The sequence below is a fragment of the Halichoerus grypus genome, chromosome 6 (genome assembly GCF_964656455.1).
Source record: "Halichoerus grypus chromosome 6, mHalGry1.hap1.1, whole genome shotgun sequence".
NCBI lineage: Eukaryota > Metazoa > Chordata > Mammalia > Carnivora > Phocidae > Halichoerus > Halichoerus grypus.
This window is the reverse complement of record NC_135717.1, coordinates 65343509-65368525: the sequence shown is the minus strand read 5'-3', so window position 1 is coordinate 65368525 and position 25017 is coordinate 65343509. Positions and strand designations below refer to the sequence as shown.

Sequence of the window (25017 nt, the reverse complement as noted above, 5' to 3'; positions counted from 1 at the left end):
CTGAAGGAGACACTGTTCTGCTCTGCTCCTTGCATGAGGTCACCTCGACCTAGGCTTCATGGCCACCCTACATTGTCCCCAGGACCAGCCTAGCAGTTGGGAGGTAGCAAGAACTGATGGCTATATGGTCCTGGCTGAGCGGGAACAGCTGCTTCCTAGGCCATTGGGAGCCACGGGGTGCCATGCCACAACTAGTGAGAGAAAATACCTCAGTTCTCTGAGGTCTTTCTCCTGGGCAAGACACACTGCCAGAGGAAGAACCCACAGAGGAAGTTACAGCTGAGGCCTTACCACAGAGAGCTGTGAGGCTGAAGTAAACTTTTTCTAAACTACCAATAATAAAATTAATTGTGAGCAACCATGCTGGAGGAAAGACTAAATTATCTATTACCTCTATAGAATATTGTGTTTCAAATTCATCCTCATAGAGAGAGGTGATTGAAGAATATGCAGCCAAAATGTAGGAAAAAATTGTATCAGGCAAGTAATTAGAAATAAAAAAAATAAGTGTTACTTTTTGTATCTTGTGATGTTTGTTGCATGGGCTTCTAAAAAATTGGTAATTTGTTGAGATTTCCTTTCTCTAAATAAATATTTTCTTCAGTTCTTAACTTTTTATTCATAATTTTGTATTCTATTTTTTTAAAGAGACTCTCCCTCCAGTTGTATATATAGGCCCCAGAGATCCTGGAACTGTCCCTGCCTACCTTGCTTGCCTCTCATTTGAGCCTCCTCCATTGATTCTGCTCCTCTCCCTGTTCTAGTTTTTCTCCTGGCCTCTATCTACATCCACTCTCTAGGAAACATCATGCTGCCTTAGGCTTTAAATACCATATACATGCTGCCAATTCCAAAGTGTATCTTCAACCCAAACTTCTCTGTTATTTCACACATTCAACTAGTACTTAGCACTGCCCCGCCCCGTCTCTCTGATTTTATCTCCTTTAACTCTGCTCACACCAGCCTACAGCTGTTCCTTGAACACTGTAAGCATGCATTTGCACATGCTTTTCTCTGTCTGGAACACCTGTTCCCCACTTACTTGAGTGGCTTGCTCTCCACTGCCGTTAGGTCTTTGCTTGCATGTTCCCTCATTACTGAGGCCTTCCCTATTTCAAAATCAACTCTTTCCTACAACTCCCATTTTCCCTGCTTATATTCTCTTTCCACTTACCAACTAGAATGTAAGCTACATGAGGTCAGGGATTTGATTGTTTTTGCTTACTGCTAGATTCCAGCAAGCAGGGCAATGTAGATACATGATAGTGAATATTTGTTCAGTGAGTGGATGAATAAAAAGTTTTTAAAGAGTAAAATGTAATATATTCCTTTAGGCTTCATGAAGGCGTGGTTCACCTTTATATTTCTAGTGCCTGCTTTGGTCATGGAAGACCTTCAGTAGTATCTGCTGAATGAATGAATGTTTTAAGGGACAGCAGTGAGAAGAAATGAAGCTAGGGGAAGACAGATTAAAAAAGGAAAATGATTCTACAACCACCTTAGTGGATGTCAAGAATAAATGGTGGATGTTGACATGAATGGATGAAAGATGGTTAGGGAATGATATTGACTCAGAGTAACTCCCTACTCTGCTAAGTCAAGCTCCAGGGTAGGTGAGATGGCTGAGTAAGATCCCAAAATACTTAACTTAGAAGCAGGAGTGTAAGTAACATAAATGTTACTTAGCTCTCTCAAAGGCTACACCTTTAAATGTAGAAATCTGGTGGACCCAACTTTAACCAAATGATCATTGATGAGACAACCTGAGACCACTGTCCCTGATGTGATGCACTGAGGACATGGCATCACCATAATGCTGCTGCCAGAATGTTTAGCCTGAGTCTAGTCAAGAGGAGTCAATCAGACAAATCCAAATTCAGGGACATTCTGCAAAACAACAAAGTGACTGGTTTGGACTCTTTAAATAAAAGAAGATATAGGAATAATTTGGAAAATCTGAATATGGACTATACAACAGAAAATGCATTAAGTCCATCAAATTTCCTGAATGTGGTAATTGCAATGTGACTGCGTAAGAGCTCTTTGTTCTTAAGAGATAAACAGTGAAAAAAAATAGAAGAAATACAATAAAATGTAAATAATTAGTGAATGTGAGTGAAGGGAATATGGATGTCTGTTGCACTACTCTTGCTTTTTTTTTTTTTTTTTTGCTATTGTTGAAGTTTTGAAGCTTTTCAATGAAAAGCTGGAGAAAAAAAGAACCAATCTTTAAAGTCAGACAGACCTGAGTTTAAAAAAGCAAGGCAATACAAAACAAAACAAAACAAAACAAGAAAGAGGAACAGGGGATAATAAAATGTAGAGACTGGCAAAGACAATGTAAAAGAAAAGAATCTATCTTGTGAACTGCTGTATGTTGATCATCTAATTCCCACAAAACCCATGTGGGGATCAATATTTCTCCCATTTTCACAGATGAGGAGCCTGTGCTCAGGAGTCTGAGTGATGGGCCCAAGATCACACAGAACCATAGGTAGAAAATACACTCGGACTCACACAACGCATCTGCCTAGAGATGACACACATTCAAACACACACAGAGAAGTAGAACTCTGTAGTGTGGATTACATCGTGATGAAGTTACCTTAAATCTTAAACATAATACTTACTAGGTTATGTAGTGTCTGTTAAAGTTTTATATCTTTATATCCTAAGAATCTATACCAATCACCCACTATTTTTTTTTTACCTTTTTTTCACTTATAAATCAAAAGTTCGTCGAAAAATTTTCGTCTTATTATCGGGATGAGCTATTTATACAATTCATTGCCAAAGCTTTCAGATTGTAATTTTCAAAGTGACAAGAGATTGAAATGGCAGGTTATGCATCGCCAAGGATTGCCCTTTAGGTACCAAATGCCTACCTATCAGAAGCTTCTATTAGAATTCAAGAGAAGTTATTTAACTTCCAATAGTGCTTAAGATAATAAAGAAAAATAAATCATTGTATTTAGCCAAGTAAGGAATATAGAAAAATTCACAACTTTCTTTGATAAGCCTAAAAATTATACTGTGAATTCTAATGGTTTTAAGGAACAAGAGTGTATGGCCTTGGGTAGTGAACGGCTGGGTGTCCTGACATGCTCTGCACATCTTAACATCTTTAGATTCTCAATTTGTGAAGTGAAGACTGTTTTATTTGTAATACTAACAAGAAATGATATGTAATTCTGTGATTCATTTTGTGCTCTTAGATCTTAAAATCTTTCTAAACATTTAATGCAGCATCCTCCCACCTCCAAAAAAGAAAGTATTAATGAATTAATCAATGAAATATGACAGTCACGTTGAATGTTCTCAAGATGAGAAATGAAAAATGACCTTTGGCTTAAATGCATGAAAGTCCCTGGTTATCTTGGGAGCGCTGAGGGTGGGAGCCAACAGAGGGCTTTCAGAAATGAGTGGGAAACCGAGATAACAACACAGACAGCTTTTCTGGGGCCACAGCAATTATACGTGCTTTCTTCTCTGTCATTCAGAATTCTTCCAAAGTCACTTTCGTGGCTCTGAGCATCTTTCACATGGATGTGCTGCACCATCATCTAATCAAGTCTCTATTGTTGGAAATTTATGGTTTGCTCTTCTTTTTAAGATATGATGCTAGGAGCCAGATGTTTGCATTTGCAGAAAAATTATATGCAGCACGGCTTAAGGATAACACTGGAAATATCAACCAATTCTTGACTTTCTGTGGGGTGAGGAGTTTTCTGTTGCTGCTTCGTGGTCAATATTCTGCACCTGTCATTAGAAACCCCCAAAGATTGGGGCTCTTGGTAATGATAAGGGTCAAGTGTGGTAAACTCTGCATTAATGAGCTCAAGCAGTGTGTGTCCCACTGTGCCGTTTATTTCTCTCTGTTTGGAACTATTTACAGCCATCTCTGTGACTGCTGGTGTGTGCAAAACCTATTAGGGTGATACATGCCATGGAACAAATTTACATCGGAAAAATCTGAGGTACATTTGAGATTTTTTCAGTGACAACCCAGTTTTAATTCTTTTCCTGAGTCTCTTACTAAAATTTTTCTCTTCTTCTTCAAAGATGCTACTGACAATACTTTTCACTCTATTTTAAAGAAAGGAACTGAATCTTTACTCCCCCACATTTGAGATGATTCATCCCTTAAATAAAACAAAAAACATCCAGTATTTTTGTCCTAAACGACCTTCCATAGGTAGCTAGGGTGCGGTGTGTGGGGGCTTCTGTTTTGTGTGCATTTATCCCCCCCTCCATAATAAGGAAGCCCATCTAGGCGGGCCTCAGGCTGGGGAACCACTGAACTGCAGGGGCCAGACAAGACCCTCCCCCAGGAACAAGACTGAAGTCTAGAACCAGGATGCCTGGGTTCAAGACTCAGCACTTACTGCTGTGTAACCTTGGGCAAGTTACTAATTTCTCAGTGTGTTAGTTTTCTTATCTGTGAAAAAGGCGTGAAAAAAAGCCTTTTTCACAGGGGGTCAAAGTGAGAATTCTAGAAATTAATGCATGTAAAGCGCATAGAATAGGCCTGGCTTGGATGGAAGGGCTCAGGAAGTGGAGGTCCTCATACTATTAAGCAGTCGGAACCACAGCCATCTTTCAGCCTCCCGGAAGCCTGGAAGGTCGATGTGCAAGGACACAGGCTGAGGTCAGACACTCTGATCGTGGCTTTGGAGAGGAGGAGGATGGTGATGACAGCACGGAGTATTGTTAGTCAACTGTCTCCAGACCAGGGTCCTCACTCTCACTCCATCCCTTCCCACCAGAGAAACCACACGTGGCCTTGGATGGTCTTGGTTGCAACTGGCGGAGGCGGGGAGGTCAGGAGTTGAAAAAGGGAGAGAGTTGAAAAAACAAAAGGATTGCATCTTTTGAGACCTTAATGGAAACCGAGAACACAGGTCTCTGTTTTGTGGAGTACGCGGGAACTGCCCAGAGTAACAGCTGAGGCCACACCAACTGCACAGAGGTCGAAAGTGGAAGGCAGCACTGCCGCTTCAGGAAGGGGGAAAGCAAAGCGGCCCCAGGAAGAACACATAGCCTGCAAAGACAGCATCCCAGATGGTGCAGCAGGAATGACTGCATTCCCTGTCTCATTACAGCCACGTCCAAGGGCTCACACGAGCCCTGCTCAGGACTCCGGTAATGAGCCTGGAAAAGCCTACAAAGTGGGGGTACAGAGACACCATCTAGGGTGGCTGGAGCAGGGGCTATTCCTTAGTTACTGTAATAACCACATTTCCCAATTGTTCCCTTAGGTTAGTATGCCCCAGAGAAACGGAGGACACACAAATGTATTCGCAAAGCTATTGTTTATTTTCACATGAGCTCACTTACTTATACAATGATAGGTAGCGGTTTTATACCAGGATTTCTCACTTATGAATTCATTCATTAGCTCAAGAAGCATTTATGGAATGCAAACTCTGTCAGACCCCGTGGTAAGTACTAGGATCCATACCCTGAGTATATGTCCAGTGAATGAAGTTCACAATCTAAACAGGATGACAGACATGCAAATAATTTAACGGCACATAACAATAATATAAAAAGACATGGATAGAATAATACAGGATCAGAGAGGAGAGAACATTAGTTCTTTTGGGGTGAGTTGTTCTTGGCAGTCTGAGAGGGAAGGACATGTAGCAGCTAAGAGCATGAGCACACATGTTGGATTCTGAAAGACTTGTGTTCTGCTCTGCACTTACTGTGGTGTGATGTTGGGAAACCTTAAATACCTACAGTGTCTAAATCTATAATATGGGAATATTTCACTGGGTTTTATGAGGACTAATGTGTGCAAAGGGCTTACCAAATGCCTGATACATGTTAAATGTCCTATTGTCATCATTTAGATAGTACATATATTTTATTGAGAACATTACCAGACACTTGAAAGCACATGGCAGGTTGATAGATTTGAATAATCTAGTGAGGCCAAAGCTGATCTGTGGATTTGGTTCAGCATTTCCTCCTCGACAGTGGTTCTCAAAGTGTGGGTCTTCAGATCAGTAGCAGCCGCACACCCAGACACTTAGAAATGCAAATTCTTGGGCCCCACCCCAAAATTACTGAATCAGTAACTCTGGGGGTGGGGGCAAATAATCTTTTTAACAAGCTGTCCTTGTGATTTTATTGTACACTAAAGTTTGAGAGCCACTGATCCATAAGTAGATGGCAAACTCCAAAAACAAATAATGTAAAGGGATTATGAGAACCAAAACTTTTAGCCAAGACACAAATGGCTTGTGTTTCACACCAAACACAAGGAAAGAAGGCATTTCGCACACCCTGTAATATCTCAATGTAAAAAATGCATTAGAAATTATCACATCTTTTTATTGTTTGAAGGTACAAAATGAAAAAGAATCTAGTGTTTAATGTTAGGTATTGGGGGAAATCAAGGTCAGTGAATGTTCCTGTCCTGGGTATCTGGATAAGCTCTTGAAGCAAATATTCACTCAGTTCCTATAGATTGTGAAGCGCTTCCTTTCTTTACTCATATACAAGAAGCATATTCACAGTATAATGACGATAATGATGATGATGGTTGGTGGTTTTAAACACGCCTCCAGTTCTTTGAGGCTTCTTCCATTGAGATGTGGAATCTATGTCTCCTTCCCCTGAATTTGAGCAGGCTCATGATCGCTTTGATAAATGCAGTGTAAGTGACACTTCGTGTCTTTGGAGGGTAGGCCATTAAAAGCCATCCCCCTGGGCCTCTCAGAACTCCCTCTAGACATTCCATCTAGGAGCCCAGCTGCCACACTGTGAGAAGCTTGAGCCACCTGGAGGGGCCACAGGAGGACTCTCATCACCAATCCCAGGCCAGTCAGGTGAGTGAAAAACCCTCCAAGGGACCCCAGTGTTCAGCTGTTTGGGTCACCCCCAGATGTTCAAGTGTTCCCAGTTGAGGTCACAGACCTTGTAGAGCTGAGACAAGCTAGCCCTGCTGTGACCTGTCTGAATTATGCAACAGTACATAAGTACGACAAGTAATCATAATGTGCAGGATTTCAGAGCACTTCCATGTGTCAAGCACTATACTGTTTTTTTTTTTTTTTTTAAGATTTATGTATTTATTTTAGAGAGAAAGAGAGAGAGCGTGCGTGCAGTGGGGGGGGGGGGTAGAGGAAAAGGGAGAGAGAATCTCAGGCAGACTCCGTGCTGAGGGCAGAACCCAACGCAGGGCTCGATCTCACGACCCTGAGATCATGACCTTGAGATCCCAACCTGAGCTGAAACCAAGAGTCTGACGCTTAATGGACTGCATCACCTAGGTGCCCCTATACTATGTTTTATATGCTACACCTCTTATCCTTTCTACTGCTCTGTATGTGTGTATATATATATATATATATTTTTTTTTTTTTCTCTGCAAAATATGTTATCCTCACTTGCATGTGAAGGAATGGAAGCTCTGAAAAGATAGGTATCATACAGGGGCACACATGTGGCAAATGACTAGTTTCTGACAAAATTCAATGCATAGAAATGCCAAAATGTTAGTCTGCACCCACCCAAAGATGGTAACTAGGAAATGGCAAATTAAATATTGATAATGATACAATTATGCCATTGAAAAAAAAACTTTTAAAAGTTAATGCTTTTTCTATGGAGAATTTAATCATACCTACTCATCAGGAGGTACAAAGATCATTAACTTATTATTAATTACAATTAATAATTATATAATTACAATATGCAATCCATAGCAATGTCAGCATTAATAATTTGATTTAATTTATTTTGCCATAATTATGAGATGTTTGTCATGAAAAATACAGGAATTTGTGTCCTTGAATAAGCCAACTAGATAGAATTAACCTAACTACAGAGCATCACAAACAGCAAACTAGTTAAGATCTGAGCAGATTTATGAAATGAAGCAGGACACCTATCAGTTCTATGGATATATGAAAATATTTAATGGCTCTATGAGTGTTTCTTCAATTTCTTTGTGAAGGTTATTTACACACAATTTCCTATGGGTATTATTTTTATATATGGCAAATGAGAAGCTTTTAATTTAATTATATTTTTCTCCACACAGTCTACATGGGATCACACCCAGTCTATAGCTACAGGATTTAAAATTTTTCTCTTACAGTTGTGAGAAAGCACAAATAAAGAATGAAAATAATGTACTTGAAAACACAGAATGCTCCAGAGTTCTCTGTCAGTTTTGGTTAGACCACTAAGCCAGTTCTCTATTTAATTCATGTATCAAGAAAATAAAAACAGTGAATATGGAACTTGGAATTATCTTTCATCATCATTCAAAGGGTATATATTGGGGCCCTTGTTCTATCATCAGAAAATTTATTAGGTGTGAATGTGTTACTGGATGAGTCAAACCTGAATTCAGTCCTAACTACTGCATGACTTTGAGCAACTTAACCTGTTGAACTCCAGATTTTTCATCTGTAAAATGGGAGTTAGAAAACCTAATTCATCAAATTGCTTTGAGAGTTAAATTAGCATAGTCAGGCCCCAGCACAGTAACTGGCACACAGTGGTGCTTGTATGTAGGTAGATAAATTTAAAATGCACAGACAGAGAAAGACAAATACAGAATGATCTCACTTATATGTAGAATTAAAAAAAAAAAACACAAAAACCCAAGCTCATAGATACAGAGAACAGACTGGTGGTTGCCAGAGGCAGGGGTGGGGGATGGGTGAAGGGGTCAAAAAGTAGAAATGTAGTTATAAGTTATAATCTAGTTACACGGGTGTGTAATGTCCAGCATGGTAACTATAGTTAATAATACTGTATTGTATATTTGAAAGTTACTAAGAGAGTAGATCTTAAAAGTTCTCACCACAAGAAAAAATTTTATAACTATGCATGATGACAGATGTTAACTAGAACTATGGTGATCATGTCACAATATAAACAAATATGGAATCATTATGTTGTATACCTGAAACTAATATAAAGCTATATGTCAGTTATAGCTCAAAAAAAAGACCAACAATGCCAAGTGTTGATGAGGTTGTAGAGCAACTGGAAATCTCATATATTGTTAGCAGAAATGCAAAATGGTATAGCCGCTTTGAAAAACAATATGGCAGTACCATACAGTACCATATAAAATTAAACATACATTCACCACTCAGCTTAGCAATTCCACTTTAAGGTATTAACCCAAGCAAAGTGAAAATACATGCTCACTCAGAAATGTGTTTAAATGTTCATAACAGCATTATTCATAAAACCAAAAACTGGTGAGTGAATAAACAAATTGCGGTAATTTCATTTCATGGAATCCTACTATCAATAAAAAAAGGAAAAATAGTAATATACAGAACAACATGGATGAATCTCAAAAATATTAGGCTAAATGAGAGAAGCCAAACATAAATACTGCATACTGTGTAATTCCATTTATATGAAACTCTAGAAAAGAAATAGCTATAGTGACTGAAAGCAGGTTGTTGGGGCCAGGAGTTGAAGGGAAGGGTTCAAGTGCAAAGAGGCACAAGGGATAAATATAGTTATCCTATCCATCCTTTAAGCTCAGGTTTATGATAAAATAAAATAAAATGACAACTTCTGGTTCCAAATAGTGGGAGTGAATATACACTCTCTACTAAAATTCTAAGGAAATGACTATGTAACAGTCTGTAAAGCAAGTCAGAATGGCACCACCATACTAAAAATTTTGAGGAATTTCTGGAAGATGTTAAGAAGAAGGGACTATATAGACTGAACAATGAGACCTAAGGAAGCAGCAGTTCAATATGAGTCTAGAGGAGGGCTGCTAAAGATAGAGCCAAGGAAAACACCCAAGCTCAGGGTCAGCAAGGAGGGAATCCAGAGGCACCCCTCCCAACTGGAGGGGTAATTATTTAAAGGACTGAGTGCTATGGGCCATTTAATTTCTGTGTCACAGCTGGAAATATGAACTGTCACAATTGCCCCAGTCTAAAATCAGCAAGAATCTTTGCCTTAAATAACATGGGAAAAGTGTCTCATTGGTTCCTAACCTGAGTATTAAGCTACCCAAGACAAGTAGAGCAGTGCCTTGAAAGTTGGAGTTGCATGACACACAGGCAGATTCCAATCCAACCAGGTGACAATTCAATCAATCAATTAATCAATCAGAAGGGAGTGGGAAGAGAAATGTTCACATTCAATGAAATGCACTAAGAACTCTCATGTGCTCCACCTCCAGCACAAAGCTTTGCTGGCCTCAGTAAACAGCATTCAAGGAGGGCTGAAACTTATATGTCTCATTGTTATCCAAACAAAAGGGAAAAGCTGCCTGTCTATTAATCCCCACATTCATTTATAGAAAAAACCCTATAGTCAGCTTTCTAGCCAGAAAAAGAGGGTTGTAACAGCTGCCAAGTAAATCCATACCATTTTCCTGTATTATTCTAGTCCTTTCATTAAAATTATGAATCAACAACCAAGGGTCATGAAATATTTGAGGAAAAGCAAGAGCATGGGAGCCTCAAGACTAAAAACCAGAACACTGACCCCTAAGGAGACAGAGCTCATTAGAGAAATGGAAGAGAAATTTTTAAAAAATTTCAACTGATGCCTTCAGAGAATTTTAAGATAATATAGCAACTACAATAGGTTGCTATTAAAAAAGCAACCAAAAAATAAGAAAACAAATTAATATTACTTACAAACATAGATGCAAAAATCCCAAATAAAAGTTTAGAAAATCGATTCCAGAAACATATTAAAAGAATAATGCATAATAACCAGGAATGCAAGAACAGCTCACCAGTTGGAAATATATTAGAGTAATTCACTAACTTAAATATTAAATGATAGAACATATGATCATCTTAATGCATGGTGAACAGGTAGTTGGTAAAATCTAATATGTGTTCCTGATTAAAACCTCTTAGCAAGGTTGAAATAGTTGGTACTTTCCTTAATTTATAAGGGTATCTACCAGAAACCAATGGCAACCATTAATCTTTCTTTTTCCTTTTTAAAGTGGGCTCCATGCTGGGCATGGAGCCTAACATGGGCTTGAACTCACAACCCTGAGATCAAGACCCGAGCTGAGATCAAGAGTTAGATGCTTAACTGACTTGAGCCACCCAGGTGCCCCTGGCAACCATTATTCTAACTGTAAAACACAGAAACTGTTTCTATTAAAGTCAGATACAAGTCAAAAATTCTCATCATTATTGCTACTATTTGTCTGTTCTGGTGGTCTGAGACAATACAAGGCCAAAATAAATATTTCAAATTTATAGATATTTTATGGCAGGACCTGGCAAACCTTCTCTATACAGGGCCAGATGATAAATATTTGAGGTTTTGCAGGTCACATGGTCTCTATTACAACTACTCCAGTCTGCTGTTGAAGGGAGAAAGGTGCTGTAGACAACAAGCCATGGCTAGTGGCAATAAAAATTTTTTATTTACTTAAAAATATTAAATATTTAATATGTAAATATTAAGTAACACGTTACTGCACAAGCAATGGGCCAAATACAAAACCAAATAGTAAATCAAAATATGTCTCAAAACAAAGGAAAAAGAAAACACAATATTTCAAAACCTATGGGATGGAGCAAAAGCAGATGTTAGAGTAAAATTTATGCTATAAATGCCTGTGTTAAGAAAAAAATTTCAAATAAACAACAACATTACACCACAAGGAACTAGAAAAAGAAGAAACTAAGCTGAAACTTAGAGGAAGAAAATAACAAAGAAAAATCACCAATAAATAAAATAGAGACCAGAATAAATAGTAACATAACATTGAAAGTAATGACCAGTTTTTCAAAAAAAATAAAATTGGTAATGGTTTAACTACCTTAACTAAGAAAAAAAAGAGAAGACTTGAAAACCAAAATGAGAAATGGAAGAGAAAACAATACAACAGATAACCACAGAAATACATAGTGTGGTAACAGATTACTATAAATAATTATATACTAATAAGTCAGATAACTTAGAAAAAAAGACCAGATAAATCCTAAAAATATACAAGTTATCATGATTGAATCATGAATTGAATCCTACAAATACAGAAAATCTTCTTAGACCAATAACAAGAATGAAAGTTGAATTAGGAATCAAAAATCTCCCAGCACACAAAAGCCCAAGACCACATGGTTTCATTGGTGAAATCTACCAAACATTTAAAAAAATAATTAATGACAATTGTTATCAAAATCTTACAAATAATGGAATGGAGGGAACACACTCAAAATCATTCCATGAGGCCAGTACTACCCTGATACCAAAGCAGGATTAAAACAATAAAAGAACAACAAAGTCTAGTTTGTCTGATATAAGTATTGCTACTCTGACTTTCTTTTTTTTTTTTTTTTTAAAGATTTTATTTATTTATTTGACAGAGAGAGAGACAGCAAGAACAGGAACACAAGCAGGGGGAGTGGGAGAGGGAAAAGCAGGCTTCCCGCCGAGCCGGGAGCCTGATGCGGGGCTCGATCCCAGGACCCTGGGATCATGACCCGAGCTGAAGGCAGACGCCTAATGGCTGAGCCACCCAGGCGCCCCCTCTGATTTTCTTTTGACATCCATTTGCAAGATAAATGTTATCTCCAACCCTTCACCTTCAATCTGCAGGTATCTTTAGGTCTAAAATGAATCTCTTGTAGGCAGCGTATAGATGGGTCTTTTTTTTTTTTTTTAACCCATTCTGACCATTACCATTTTTTTACCCTATGTCTTTTGCTTGGAGCATTTAGTTCATTTACATTCAAAGTAATTATTGATAGATTTGTATTTATTGTCATTTTATTACTTATTTTGTCATTGTTTCTGGAGATTTTCTCTGATCTTTTCTTGTCTTTGTCACTATTGGTCTCTCCTTTGCACTCAAGGAGTCCTCTTTAATATTTCTTGTTGGGCAGGCTTAGTAGTCACAAACTCCTTTAGTTTTTGCCTGTCTGGGAAACTCTTTATCTCTCCTATTCTGAATGATAGCCTTGCTGGATAGAGTATTTGTGGCTGCAGATTTTTCCCATTCAGTACTTTGAATATATCATGCCACTTTCTTCTGGCTTGCTAAGTTTCTGTTGAGAAATCTCCAGCTAGCCTTATGGGTTTTCCCTTGTAAGTTAAGGACTTCTTTTGTCTTGTTGCCTTTAAGATTTTGCTTTATCGCTATATTTTGAAAATTTAATTAAAAAGTGTCTTGGTGTTGGCCTGCTTTTGTTGATTTGGATGGGCATTCTATGTGCTTCCTGGATCTGGATGTCTATTTCCTTTCCCATATTAGGGAAGTTTTCTGCTATTATTTCTTGTGATAAATTTTCTGCCCCCTTCCCCCCCTCTTCTTTTTCTTCTGGGACTCCTATAATACAAATGTTATTACATTTGATGGAGTCACTGAGTTCCCTAAGTCTATTCTTGTATTGCATATTTTTCTTTCTTTTCTTCATCTTAATTATTGTCCATTATTTTATCTTCTAGGTCACTAATTCATTCCTCTGCTTCTTCCAGCCTGCTGTTCATTTAATCAAGGCTGTTGCCAATCTCATTTATTGTATTCTTCATCTCTGATTCTTTTTTTTTTTTTTTAAGATTTTATTTATTTATTTTGACAGAGAGAGAGACACAGCGAGAGAGGGAACACAAGCAGGGGGAGTGGGAGAGGGAGAAGCAGGCTTCCCGCGGAGCAGGGAGCCCAATGCGGGGCTCGATCCCAGGACCCTGGGATCATGACCTGAGCCAAAGGCAGATGTTTAACGACTGAGCCACCCAGGCGCCCCTCTGATTCTTTTTTTTAACTCTTTTATCTCTGTGGTAAGTGTCTCATTGATGTCTTCTATTCTTTTCTCAAGCCCAGTGAATATCCTTATGGTTGTTGCTCTAAATTCTCCATCAGGCATATTACTTATATTTGTTTCACCAAGATCTCTAAATTCTCCATCAGGCATATTACTTATATTTGTTTCACCAAGATAAAGGTTGTGGCCTTTATCTTGTTCTTTCATTTGGGATAAATTCCTTCATCTTCACATTTTGTCTAAGGCTCTGTCTTCTTCTTCAATGTGGCATCTTCTTTACCTTTAGTTGTGGAGTTTGTTCTGTCAGTCTTCAGGCCAATTTCTGGGGGTATTTAGGATGATTTGATATTTATCTAGTTATGTTCATGGGACGAGAGGAGGCTAGGGTCCTCCTACTATGCCACCATCTTTGATCTCAAACTTTATTTACAAAAGCCCTGCAACAGATTTGTTAAATAGGCAATAGGGAAAAGATGAAATTAGTATAATACATAGATGACATTATTGTCTACATAGGAATACAAGCAAAAAGTAAAATTAATTAGATAGCAGATGTGATGTAAATATATACAAAACAACAACATTCTCATATATCCAGCAATAAATGTTAGAAAATGATACGGCAAAAAAATCAAATTTGTAACAGCAACAAAAGCTATGAAGAATACAGAAATAAATAATAAACATTTTGCTAATTCTAGATAGAGAAATCTAAATGGCATAAAAGACAACATGAACAAATGGACAGAACATGTTACTAGAAAGAACATTCAATATGGTGAAGATATCATTCTTCCTAAATGAATAGAAAATTTTTGCAATTTCAATCAAACTTCCAGATGGATTAAAACAAAACAAAACAAAACAAACAAAAGCTGGCACAAAAAAAAAAAGTTTTGCTTTCTCCTCTTCCTCTCTACTGCCCTCCCTTTCCTTCTTTATAATTTTATGGCAGATACTACTATCTGGCTTTCTGAAACCCTCTTTCCTACTGCCTTATATGATGTGCTCCCATAACACTGAAACTGGAAATCTAGAAATGATGTTTCCCAGACTCCTTTGAAGTTAGGGTTCCACCTGTGATCCAGTCAAGGAGACACAAAGACATGAGATCTGCTAGGTGGAAATGAGCAACATAACTGAAAGCCACATGTGGACAAACAATCTTCCAGGGACAGCTGTCCTGTCCATTTTATTTTATTTTATTTTATTTTATTTTATTATCTTTTCAAGTTTTTATTTAAATTCTAGTTCATTAACATACAGTGTAATATTGGTTTCAGGTATAGAATTTAGTGCCCCTATCATTTTAGATTGAGTAGTGGGTACTGGCAGCAGCGATGTTTCACCAGAACAGTTCTGAACGTACGGCTGGGCATTTTTCCTGCCTGTTATTCCTGACTTTCAACATCATACCTGACTCCCTGACCCTCCCAGTTTTGTATGCAGCCATATGCCTTATAGTAAACTCCTTTCCATTTAATCTAAAATGGATTCTGTTTTCTTTTTCTTTTCTTTCCTGCTTTTTTTTTTAGAGAGGGTGAAGAGGGTGGGAGGGATAGAGGGAGAGAGAATCTTAAGCAGGCTCCATGCCCAGTGCGGAGCCTCATGCAAGGCTCGATCTCACAACCCTGAGATCATGGTAAGAGCTGAGACCAAGAGTCAGATGCTTAACCCACTGAGCCACCCAGGTGCCCCAGATTGTTTTCTGATCATTACAAGTAGTGAGGTGTTTTATATTCATTCATTTGTTGACAAATATTTATTAAATACCTAATATCATAGAAATATTCATTCTCTTTGTTTTACTTATTCAACCTTTAGAAATTTAATTCAAGAAAATTTTACATACTATGAAAGAACTCTCTTTGCCTGAAGGTGAAACTGCAGCATTATTGGAAATTAAAAGCAATTTAAACATCCAACAAATAAAGGAAGAATTGTTATTGTATTGCAGTCAATGTTTTTTTTTTTGTTACTATTAAAAATAATGGCTATTATTTTTAGCCATATATTTAAGTAAAATAAGCAGGATACAAAATCATTTATATTCTAATTTATAATAATGTAAGAAAACCAGGGGCAAATAAAAAATACTAGAAGATATTAAATCAGCATGTGAAATAGTGCTTCTATTGGGGTGCTGGTCTCCTTCTCTATTTTCCAAATTTTCCATCATGTGTCAATTTCATAATTTAAAATAGAATTAAGAGTCACATTTGGGTTCAGTCCATAGAAATGATTTAAAGGGTATGCTGGTATCAGCAGAGGTTAATACATATTATATACATTTTTAAATTGAGATATAGTTGAACATACAATATTATGTATGTTTAAGGTGTACAATGTGTTGATTTGATACATTTATATACTGCAGTATGAGCACCACCACATGTTAGTTAACATTTCTTTTTTAAAATTTTTTTATTGTTATGTTAATCACCATACATTACACCATTAGTTTTTGATGTAGTGTTCCATGATTCATTGTTTGTGCATAACACCCAGTGCTCCATGCAGAACGTGCCCTCTTTAATACCCATCACCAGGCTAACCCATCCTCCCATCCCCCTCCCCGCCAGAACCCTCAGTTTGTTTTTCAGAGTCCATCATCTCTCATGGTTCGTCTCCCCCTCTGATTTCCCCCCGTTCATTCTTCCCCTCCTGCTATCTTCTTCTTCTTCTTTTTTTTTCTTAACACATATTGCATTATTTGTTTCAGAGGTACAGATCTGTGATTCAACAGTTAGCTAACATTTCTATCATGTCACATAATTATCATTTCTTTTCTGTGGTAAAACAATTAAGATCTAGTCTTTTAGCAACTTTGAAGTTTATAATACAGTATTGTTGACTATAATCACTATGCTGTGGATTAGATCTCCAGGACTTACTTATCTACTAGTTGCAAGTTTGTACCCTTCAACATCTCCCCAGTTCTCCCATCCTCCAGCTCCTGGAAACCACCATTCTACTCTTTTTTTTTTTTCTCATTAAACTTTTGTTTTACTGGGTCTCAAAATTCTGTGACAGATTTTTGGTCAAGTTGTTTCCATTAAAAAGTACTGATTTTAAAAACTAATAACTTAAAACTGCCACACACACACACACAAAACAAATGGTCCACAAAACATTCTCCTTTCCTTCTGAGGGTTTTACGATGCATTGTTATCATTAACCAGTCTTTTACTATTAAACTTAAATGGCCAATTGACACAAACAGTTCTGAGACCGTTCTTCCACCACTGATTAAGACTGGGGTGGCAGGTATTGGGGATAATATTCATTTAGCTTTCTGAGCTTTCTGGGCAGACTTGGTGACCTTGCCAGCTCCAGCTGCTTTCTTGTCCACTGCTTTGATGACACCCACAGCAACCGTCTGTCTCATGTCACGAACAGCAAAACGGCCCAGAGAAGGATAGTCAGAGAAGCTCTCAACACACATAGGCTTGCCAGGAACCATATCAACAATGGCAGCATCACCAGATTTCAAGAACTTGGGACCATCTTCCAGCTTTTTTCCAGAATGACAATATCTTCTCCTTCAGCTCAGCAAACTTGCAAGCAATGTGAGCTGTGTGACAATCCAGCACAGGTGCATATCCAGCACTGATTTGGCCTGGATGGTTCAGGATAATCACCTGAGCTATGAAGCCAGCTGCTTCCAGTGGTGGGTCATTTTTGCTGTCACCAGCCACACTGCCACGACGAACATCTTTGACAGATACGTTCTTCACATTGAAGCCCACATTGTCCCCGGGAAGAGCCTCACTCAAAGCTTCATGGTGCATTTCAACAGACTTTACTTCAGTTGTAACATTGACTGGAGCAAAGGTGACCACCATGCCAGGTTTAAGAACACCAGTCTTGACTCGGCCCACAGGGACAGTACCAATACCACCAATTTTGTAGACGTCCTGGAGAGGCAGACACAAGGGCTTGTCAGTTGGACGAGCTGGTGGCAGAATGCAATCCAGAGCTTCAAGCAATGTGGTTCCACTGGCATTCCCATCTTTACGGGTGACTTTCCATCCCTTGAACCAAGGCATGTTATCACTTGGCTCCAGCATGTTGTCACTGTTCCAACCAGAAATTGGCACAAATGCTACTGTGTTGGGGTTGTAGCCAATTTTCTTAATGTAGGTGCTGACTTCCTTAACGATTTCCTCGTATCTCTTCTGGCTGTAGGGTGGCTCAGTGGAATCCATCTTGTTAACACCAACAATTAGTTGTTTTACACCCAGGGTGTAAGCCAGAAGGGCATGCTCACGGGTCTGCCCATTCTTGGAGATACCGGCTTCAAATTCACTGACACCAGCAGCGACAATCAGGACAGCACAGTCAGCCTGAGATGTGCCTGTAATCATGTTTTTGATAAAGTCTCTGTGTCCTGGGGCATCAATGATGGTCACATAATACTTGCTGGTCTCGAATTTCCACAGGGAGATATCAATGGTGATACCACGTTCACGTTCAGCTTTCAGTTTATCCAAGACCCAGGCATACTTGAAGGAGCCCTTTCCCATCTCAGCAGCCTCCTTCTCAAATTTTTCGATAGTTCTTTTGTCGATCCCACCACATTTGTAGATCAGATGACCAGTAGTGGTAGACTTGCCCGAATCTACGTGTCCAGTGATGACGATGTTGATGTGAGTCTCTTCCTTTCCCATTTTGGTTTAGGTTGAGCGGTGGTTTTCACGACACCTGTGTTCTGGCGGCAAACCCGTTGCGAAAAAGCCATTCTACTCTGTTTTGATGAGCTTGGTTCTTTTAGAGTCTACACTCTCACTTATGTGAGATCATATAGTATTTGTCTTTCTCTGTCTGACTTATCTCACTTAGCACAGCACTCTCAAGGTCTATCTATGTTGTTATAAATAGGATTTCCTTCTCTTTGAAGACTGCATAATATTCCATTCCAATAATATTCCAATATATACCACATCTTCTTTATCCACGCATCCACTGATGGACACTTATGTTGTTTTCTATCTTGGCTATGGTGAATAATGTCACAATGAGCCTGAGCGTGCAGGTATCTCTTTGAGATCCTGTTTTCATTCCCTTTGGATATATTCTCAGAAGAGAGATTGCTGGACCATAAGGTAGTTCTATTTTTAATACTTTGAGGAACCTCCATGCTGTTTTCCATAGTGGCTGAACCAATTGACATTTCCGACAGTGTATAAGGGTTCCCTCATTTCCACATCCTCGCTAACACGTTATCCTTTGTCTTCTTGATAACAGCCATTCTGACAGGTGTGAGGTGATACCTCATTGTGGTTCTGATTTGCACCCCTGATGATTAGTGATGTTAAGCACTTTTTCATGTACCTGTTGGCCATTTGTATGCCTTTTTTGGGAAAAATATCTATTTAAGTCCTCTGTTTATTTTTAAATTGGGTTGTTTGTTTTGTTGTTGTTATGGAGCTGTACAAGTTCTTTATATATTTTGGATGTTAACTTCTTATCTGACACATGGTTTGCAAATATTTTCTTCCATTCCTTAAGTTGCCTTTTCATTAAATTCCATCGTGAGAGCTGCTCACAAAAAAAGGGAAAAAGGTATTCTTTTCCACCCTGATTGTGACTTTGCTCTCCAAAACATTGTCAGGATCAATTTGAGGTGGAAAGTGTATTGCAACAGTTCCCTGTCTTTCTTGCCCATGCTCTTAGTGAAAAGAAAATTCAAATGAAAATGTATCCTTCATGTGTTGTTTCTGATTGGTGAATTTTATGATTATTTTTATAAAAGAGATTTTGTTTATTTTTTGTTACTATGCTTAGTAACTTTCCAGGGAGTGTTTTTCTTGTCAGAAGTTAATTATTTTCATTATTTCTCTGGGGCAACAACTGCAATTAAGAATTTAGCATTATTTGTCTAGGTTCAGAACTGATTCATTATTAAACTTCCTAGCCAAAAATATATTCTTTTATGTATTCAGATTATTTTGAAAACTAAATCTCTCTCTCTATATATATACATATATATATAGTATATAGAAATAATACTAAAGATTCAGCTTTTAAAATTATGACCTTAGCAATGGTAATACATTTCTTCTCTATATATGACTGATTAATGGAAAAAAATAAAGATACTAGAACAGATTTGAGTAAAAATCAGACTTTGCTTTATAAAATTAGGCTTAGCTTATAATGTTTATTGAAAACTAGTCATATATCAGAAAATCCCAATAAACCCAAAGGAGAAATCATACAGGCTGTATTTTCTGATTAAACATAATAAAACAAAATACTAAGAAAATATTAAATAAATAAAAGAAATCCTTAAGAAAAAAGCATTTCCCTAACAACTTAGGGATTAGAGGAAAAAATTTCAAAAGGACAATTTCAAACTACCTAGAAAATAGCCATAGGAAAAAATACACACACACATAATCAATTTAACCAGAGTCAAAAAGAAAAAAAAAAAGAATGAAAGCCTTCCACAATGACAATAATTAAAGCAAAACAATAATAGTATAAGAATAAAACAGACAATGATGGAACATAACAGAATGTAGAAATATGTTAAAGAATATTAAAGAATTTGGTGCTTTATAATCTTACCAGAATGGGAAACATAAAATGAAATGCAGTCTTAATGTTTTTGGCTAGCATACTATAGTCTCTGTTTTGCACCAACTTTACCATTGATGACTTATTTTAGAACATTGCAACTGTTCAGTGATGTCCTGATATAAAAGACATAATATATTAAGAGACAACTTAAGTTCACTCTGTTATGGACACTGAAAGAAAAATGGGATACTGTGCTTGGTTAGTTTCTTTGATCAGGTATTCATGTACCTTTCTAGACGGATGTCTCAGTAAAACTGCCAAGAAACCACACATGAAGCCCTCACACCTTCCATTCCACTCATCTTCCTGTTATCTAGACAGCTGTCTTGGCAAAGGTATGACCATTAAAATATCCAGATTTCATAAAAATGCAGCTGTAACTATTTTTTGAAGCAAAGGTGGCAACAAAGTTACCACTTCAGAAAAATGATTTAGTCATTTTAGCTCTGATCCAGGATTATCTTTGGGATATATCCTCCCTGATCTTTGTTTTCTATTATCTTTATTCCTATTCTCTAATCTCTGTAGATATTGCTGCAGAGTGAAGCAGAAACAGCTTACTTATCCATGTCTCCATCTCTCCTCACATTGAGCCCTGCATTTATACTTCCATTGTCCACAGGACATTCCCACATAGGGCAGTGTTCAACGACAACATGGTCCCCTTCCAGCTTCCTCTTCTCCACCCTGCTCCTCACCATAGGTCATGGTGCTGCAAGAACCAAGTTGGGAACTGGGGAGAAAGTCAGCACAGCTCTGGGTGCTAATCAGATGCCAGGGAAGATCAGTGCAGTGAAGTGAGGCTGAGACTGGGTGTTTGGGCAGAAGACACTGAAGTCAAACGTCTGAGCCACGAGAAATGTGGAACTGAAACAGAAGCGTTAGGAGGTGGAAAAGCAGATGAGACAAAGGCAAGAACAGGCTCAGCGAAGAAATACAGGGTGGGCTAACATAATAGCTGTGGGTGTTTGTGATGACCAGACTCAGACTTATGGCTAAAAGGAGCCACCTAGACATGACTATCCCTCTGCCCACATAATACTCCCCCCCCAACCAAAAAAAAAACCTGAGTCTACATTTGTCTTTACCTATAGTCCAATTATCTCCTCTCAGCCATTCTCAGGAATTTCAGGGGCATCTTGTTAGCCTTCTGTTCCAGCCCCCAACTGGATCAGCCGGTGTGTCTGGTCAATGCAGCCTTCCTGATGCCCTTGAACTTGTCCCATTCTTTCCACAAGTATCACCCTAGTTCAGCTCCTCCACAGGTCTTACCAGGACTCAGCCATCTGCTTACTATTTATCTCCCTACCTCTAGTCTCTCCTTTAATCCAGTGTCTAAAATGCCACCAGGGTTTTCTTATTAAAACCCAGTTCTCTTCATATCCTTTCAATTAGCAATAACTTTTCAGTGGCTCTCTCCTGTCTGCAGGATATAATCTATACTCTTTAATGTGGCTTTTATGTTCTTTCACAGTCCGATCCCCATCAACTTCTCCAACTTCACCTTCCAGACATCATCATGTTCTTCCCATAAAACCTCCTCTGCTGCTATAACTACTGTTTTCTTTATAACCCCCTGGCACACCAGATGCCTTCTTTAATGTCCTGGAGCCAGAGTACAAATTGCTTCTAATGCATCTTTTCATCTTCCCAGTGGTTAGAGCAGCACCTTGAACACTGGCCCTGCACTCCATATTTTAAAAAATATTTTTATTACGATATAATTCACATAATGTTTAAAGCTTATAATTCAATAGTTTTTGGTATTTCTATAGGGTTATGCAACCATCAATAAAATCTGATTTTAGAAAATTTTCTTCTCTCCTAAAGGAAACTCCATACTCATTGGCAGTCACTCACCACTTCCCTCCCCCACCCTAAGCAATCACCAATCTACTTTCTTTCTATATAAATTTGCTTATTGTGGGCATTTCATATAAATGAAACCATACAGTATATGGTCTTTTCAACATGATACTCTATGTAGAAAGCCCAAAAGACCCCACCAAAAAATGGTTATAACTAATACATGAATTCAGCAAAGTTGCAGGATATAAAATCAATGTGCAAAAATCTACTGCATTTCTATACACCAACAATGAAGCAGCAGAAAAAGAAATCAAGGAATCGATCTTATTTGCAATTGCGCCAAAACAATAAGATACCTAGGAATAAACCTAACTAAAGAGGTAAAAGATCTATACGGTGGGGTGTCTGGGTGGCTCAGTTGGTTAAGCATCCAACTCTTGATTTTGGCTTAGGTCATGATCTCAGGGTTGTGACATCGAGTCCTGTGTTGGGCTCTGCGCTGGGTGTAGAGCCTGCTTAAGATTCTCTCTCTCCTTGTCCCTTTGCCCCTCCTCCACCCCTTAAAAAAAAAAAGATCTGTACTCTGAAAACTATAGAACCTTAGGAAAGAAATTGAAGAGGACACAAAGAAATGGAAAAGCATTCCATGCTCATGGATTGGAAGAACAAATGTCTATACTATATTTGGATTGCATTAAATGTGTAAAGCAATACACAAATTTAATGCAATCCTTATCAAAATACCACCAGAATTTTTCACAGAGGTAGAACAAACAATCCTAAAATTTGTATGGAACCACAAAAGACCCTGAATAGCCAAAGCAATCCTGAAAAAGAAAAACGAAACTGGAGGCATCATAATTCTAGATTTCAAGCTATATTACAAAGCTGTTGGCATCAAGACAGTATGATGCTGGCGCAAAAACAGATGATCAATGGAACAGAATAGAGAACCCAGAATTGGATCCACAATTACATGGTCAACTAATCTTTAACAAAGCAGGAAAGAATATCCAATGGAAAAAAGAAAGTCTCTTCAACAAATGGTGTTGGGAAAACTGGCCAGCAACATGCAGAATAATGGAACTAGACCACTTTCTTACACCATACACAAAAATAAATTCAAAATGGCTGAGAGACCTAAATGTGAGACAGGAAACCATCAAAATCCTAGAGGAGAACATGGGCAGAAACCTCTTGACCTTGGTCATCACAACTTCTTGCTAGACACGTCACTGAAGGCAAGGGAAACAAAAAGCAAAAGTGAACTACTGGGGTTTCATCAAGATAAAAAGCGTCTGTACAGTGAAGGAAACAATCAATGAAACTAAAAGGCAGCCTTTGGAATGGAAGAAGATATTTGCAAATGACATATCTGATAAAGGGTTAGTATCTAAAATCTATAAAGAACTTATCAAACTTGACACCTAAAAAACTAATAATCCAGTTAAGAAACGAGCAGAAGACATGAATAGACACTTTTCCAAAGACATCCAGATGGCTAACAGACACATGAAAAGATGCTCAACATCACTCATCATCAGGGAAATGCAAATCAAAACACTATGAGATAGTACCTCACACCTGTCAGAATGGCTAAAAATATAACACAAGAAACAACAGGTATTGGTGAGGATGTGGAGAAAGGGGAAAGCTCTTACACTGTTGGTAGGAATGCAAACTGGTGCAGCCACTCCGAAGAACAGTATGGAGGTTCCTCAAAAGGTTAAAAATAGAACTACCCTATAATCCAGCAATTGTACTACTAGGTATTTACCCAAAGAATACAAAAATACAGATTCTAAGGGGTACATCCCCCCTGATATTTACACCATTATCAACAATAGCCAAACTATGGAGAGAGCCCAAATGTCCATTCAACTGATGAATGGATAAAGAAGATGGAGTATATATATACAATGGACTATTACTCAGGCATTTAAAAAAATGAAATCTTGCCATTTGCAATGATGTGAATGGGGCTACAGTGTATTATGCTAAGTGAAGTAAGTCAGCCAGAAAAAGACAAATACCATATGATCTCACTCAGATGAACATATGGGAAGGAGGGGAAAGAAAGGAGAGAGGGAAAGAAACCATAGGAGACTCTTAATGATAGAGAACAAACTGAGGGTTGATGGAGGGAGGTGGGTGGGGGACGGGCTGGATGGGTGATGGGTATCAAGGAGGGCGCTTGTGATGAGCACTGGGTGTTGTATTTATGTGATGAATCACTGAATTCTACTCCAGAAGCAAATATTGCCCTGTATGTAACTAAGCAAAATTTAAATAAAAAGTTTTTTTAAAAATGTAGTCTTTTGTGTCTGGCTTCTTTCACTTAAGGATAATGTTTTCAAAGTTCATTCATGTTATAATATGTATCAGCACTTTGTTTCTTTTTATTGCTGAATATTTCATTGTACTGAAACACCATATTTTGATTATTCATTCATTAGTTGGTGAACATTTGGGTTGTTTCCACTTTTCAGCTATTATTAATTATGCTGCTATGAATATTTGTGTACAGGATTTTGCATAGAATATGTTTTCATTTCTCTTAGGATTCCCAGGAATGGGACTGCTGGGTTATATGATAAGTTTAACTTTTTGAGGAACTGCTGAACTGTTTTTCCAAATCTGTGGCGTGATTTTACATTCCACTGGCAGTGTATGAAGTTTTGAATTTCTCCATGTCTTCATCAATACATGTGTCTCTCATTTTGATTATAGCCCTCCTAGTGAGTATGAAGTTCTCATTGTGGTTTTAATTTGCATTTCCCGTATGTCTAATGATGCTGAGCAATTTTCATGTGCTAATTGGTCATTTCTATACCTTCTTTGGAGAAAAGTTTCCTCAGATCTTCTCCCTAGTATTAAAATGGAT

General features: G+C 38.0%; 1 protein-coding gene and 1 pseudogene across 3 annotated transcripts in view; both read right to left on the bottom strand.

The window, feature by feature from the left end:
* Positions 1 to 25017, bottom strand: part of APBB1IP (amyloid beta precursor protein binding family B member 1 interacting protein) — a 109934-nt gene that overhangs the window by 73307 nt on the left and 11610 nt on the right. The gene's annotated exons all lie outside the window — the stretch shown is intronic.
* Positions 16761 to 18477, bottom strand: LOC118535750 (elongation factor 1-alpha 1 pseudogene; annotated as a pseudogene).